General features: G+C 44.3%; 1 long non-coding RNA gene across 1 annotated transcript; it reads left to right on the top strand.

The window, feature by feature from the left end:
* The first annotated feature begins 1830 nt into the window (after positions 1–1830).
* On the top strand, positions 1831–3338 carry LOC119871614. The gene is made up of 3 exons (XR_005357547.1): positions 1831–1878; positions 2158–2255; positions 3245–3338. It is a non-coding gene; the product is annotated as an uncharacterized LOC119871614 (long non-coding RNA).
* Positions 3339–4019: the final 681 nt, after the last annotated feature.

Below are 4019 nucleotides of genomic sequence, written 5' to 3'. Positions count from 1 at the left end.
CTCCAGGTGGTAACCACCTACAGATAGTGTTGAATAAACAAACAAAACTTCCTTCTTTCACTGAGCTTACATCCTAGAGGAGAGAGCCAGATAATAAATAATAAATGAGAACAATTTATGGAATGTCAGTAGCAGTAAGTGTTAGGAGAAAAATGAAGCAAGGAAAGACAGTGTGAAATGTTGGTGTGTGTGTGTGTGAAAGCAATGAGGGAAAGAGCCATGGGCTCTCTAGTGTGAGAGCAATCCAGGTAGAGCTAGCCAGAGGTGCAAAGGATTGCAGACAGGAGAGCACCTGGTATGCTCTTTAAGGAGCCAGTGTGCCTGGAGTGGAGTGAGATGAAGTCAAAAAGGCTACGGGGGAGTATGGAGGGCGCAAGCCCTTCCAGTCACTTTAAGAACATTACCTTTACTTGGAGTGAGATGGGACTCATTGGACAACATCACATTTCAGCAGGATTGCATTCCTCCTGTGTTCAGATGAGACTGGGTGTTGCGGGAGGCTAGGCAGGCAAGGACAGAAGCAGGGAGACCACAGCTGGCTCTTGCAATGACCCAAGTGAGAAGCTTGCTTCAGGATGATGGTAATTGTGCTAAAGAAAGGCAGTCAAATTCTGGATATATTTTCAAGGTGCATTTGCAGTTGGACCAGGTATGGAGAGTGACAGAAAGACAGAGGTATCGAGAGTGAGTCCATAGATTTTTTTCCTGAGCAACTGGAAGAGTTCAGTTGTCATCAACCGAGAAAGGAAAACCTACTGAGTTGCTAATTTGGGGAGAAGATGTCAGGATTTTAGGTTGGGTTGTATGAAGTCTGAGATGACCAAAAGCTATCCAAGGGGTGGGGTGGAGCTAACAGTTTGATTGATGCGTCTGGAGGTCAGGGAGGAGCTCTGGGTGGAAGACAAATATTTGGCAGTCAGCAGCGTAGAGATACTATTGGAAGCATGATCCCGGAAGAGGTCATCTAGTGCATGAGGCTTGACAGAAAGGAAAAAAGGCCAAGGTCTGAGTCAGGGGCTCTGGGACACCTCAGGTTTGGGGAAAGGATTGAATCAGCAAAACAATCTGAGAAAGCGTAGCCAGAGAAATCGAAGGGCAGGCAAGCCTGTGATACCACTGAAACCTTGGGAAGGGGGCACATTAAGCAGAGGGGTGACTGCTCTGAATGTGGTCTTGGCACTAACCTCGAGATTTGGCAATGTGGGTCATCGTGATCTTGGAGTGGTATTGGGGTGAGGTCAAGAGTGTGGGAGATGGTGAGCTGACACCTCTTTTATGCAGTTCAAGGGAGCAAAATGGAGCAGGAGCTGAAAGAGGAAGCAGGGTCAGGAGAGGGTTCCTTGGGATGGTGAGAAATCACAGTGACTTTGCAGGGCCTGCTCTGATAAGTGCTCCAGATCCTGTGCAAGATCTCAGGCCAGCAAGAGAGGGGGTAAAACCTGCTCTGTCCAGCTCAGCTTTGTTCTGTCCACTGTATCTTGCTAGATTTCTTTAGAAATCTTCCTAAAACCCCGAGACCCAGAAATTCCACTCCTAGGCACACAATCAAGAGAAATGTACAGCTATGTGCACCAAGAAATATCTAAAAGAATGTTCACTGTGACAGTATTCATAAGAGCCCTAAACTGGAAACAACCCCAAATTTCCATCAATAGTAAAATGGATAAAGAGATTGTGATGCATTTTTATATTGAGAATGAACTAAATTATTCTTGTCCACAACATCGTGGATTAGAGCCCACCGATTATAAGGTTGAGTGACAAAAGCCATACGCAAAACAGGAAATACCATAATATTCAGTTTATACATAAGTGGAAAAACAGCCAAAATAAACCTCTGGTGATAGAAGCCAGAAGACCGTCTCCTTTGGGGTGATGGTAAGTAATCAGGAAAGACTGGCGAGTGGAGAGGAGGAGGTTTGCAATATTCTATTTCTTTATCTTGATAATGGTTTCATAGGTGGCCCACCTTATAAAAATGCATTCAGATTTACAGTAATAATTTATGTATTGTCTCAAATATTTTTAATGTAATAGGTGTTTTTGTAATTTTGAAAAAGGAAAACAAATGAACTTCCTATAACCAGAATCCATGGAGCTTTGTAGACAGCCTGACCTTCTGCCCTAAAAGACCCTCTCTTTTACATCTGTTGAAAGTTTTCCTCCTCTGGGAAGTCCCTCCAGACCAGTGCATCTTGGTGCCAGGTGCTCACATTCTCGAAGCCCCGCAGAGCTGCCATGGGTCCCGCGCACAGGTGTGTATCCTACATGTACCCCAGTTATTTTCTGGAAGCAAACATATATGCTTGCTACTTTGCTGTTTTCTTTACATTTCCTGGAGACACATACCAGAGTCTCCTTCCCCTCTCTCTCCTCCTACACACACACACTCACAAACACACACACCTGTGGAGGCTGAGAAAATTCAGGCCATTCCACTTTTGAGTTCAGCGTTATCACAAGTGCAGCCATCCCAGGCCCCTGTGAATAAGAGCTGAACTTTACCTTACTTCAGTTACAGGAAGAAAACAGCTTGCAGCTTAACGTCCTAGAAAGCCCCTATTAGAATGAGAACAGAACCCAAGCCAAGGGCAGGAAGCCCCTATTAGAATAAGAGCTGAGCTCAACGCCCTTGAAAGCCCCATATCAAAATGTAAACAGAACTTGAGAAATTCCTCCACCCCTTCTGAAGATCCCCTAGACCAGCCTATAAAAGCTAAGCTGAAACCCACCTCGGGGTCCAAGTCCCTGCTCCGCTGTGTCGCTGTGTCGGGTGCACTTGGACCCAAGCTCGAGCTTGTAAAGAAACCCTCGTGTGTTTGCTTTGGTGTCGGCTCCTTGGTGGTTTCTCGGATTCGCAATCTTGGGCACAACAACACCTACCTTCTTTACACACTATACACAGATGTTTAAAGTGTGTCTTGGGCTTTGAGACAGAATCAGCATTCAGAACCTCTTCTTCCAATGAGAAAGTGCCAAGAAAGGGGCTGAGCTTGAGACCCACACTCGGGCTGGGTAAGGTGGGTACTTGGTCATCTCTCGCTTCTTCTCGTTGGACTCTTGGAGCAAACATGTGAGGCAGCCCTTGGCTACCATATGCTCTCTGTCCTTTCTAGTTCAAGATTGGATGAATCACTGATCTTGCTTTTGGCTTCTTTCTCTTTCACTGTTTTTCTTTTTTTGAGTAATAACTAATGAGCTTTTTTCCCTGAAAGCAATTTCTCATGTCTTTATTTGTCAACAGTGTTCCAAGGCCAGAACAATAGGAACCATAAACTCCAGTCTACGAAAGAGGCATATTCCCATTTCACAGGTGACAAGTCTGAGGACTGTGGAGGGTGACACACTCTGGTTGGGTGATGTTAGGTGATGTGCCCTGATGTCAAACAAAAAGCCAGATGTGGGATGGAAACTAACAGCACAGAAGGTTCTCAGACTTCTGCTGCAGCCATTCAAAAGCTTAAGGCTCTGAAGTGAGGGAAGTAAGATCAATCCTTGCTCTTTTCCCAGCCTCGCTTCTTCCCTGGAACTTCTATTTTTCTCTTGTAATTCTTCCTACGTACTTGTGATTAACTTTCTACCCAATTTAATATTTCAGCTGAAATTATCAGGCACGTAATTTGGTTTTAATTTTAAAAGGCTACATGTAGACCTGATCCTTTCTAGAAGGTACTTGTAATGTGAAATTAAGGACAAGACTCCAGCTTTGAGGCAATGGCTAGAGGAATAAGTAATGGAAAGTTGCCTTTCACATCTCACTCATTTTAGACACATTCTAATTAACTTTGCCAGAAAAATAATTGGCTGAGATTGGGTCGATCTGATTGAGGATCTAAATAACCTCGCTTGAGTGGTATTTATATTTCAGCTTCTGGTGTTGGTGAAGCTGGTATGTGGCTCGAATGCTAATTGTACACTACGTGGGGACAGAAATAACACCAAGTCCCATCAGATGATATCTACTTGCTCCCTAATCTTGTAAATAGGTGCATAGAGAATTTTTCAAAAGTTCATTTAAC

The sequence above is a fragment of the Canis lupus genome, chromosome 4 (assembly GCF_011100685.1).
Source record: "Canis lupus familiaris isolate Mischka breed German Shepherd chromosome 4, alternate assembly UU_Cfam_GSD_1.0, whole genome shotgun sequence".
NCBI lineage: Eukaryota > Metazoa > Chordata > Mammalia > Carnivora > Canidae > Canis > Canis lupus.
Note: the sequence above shows the minus strand (reverse complement) of the source record. Positions and strands in the feature narration are given on the sequence as shown.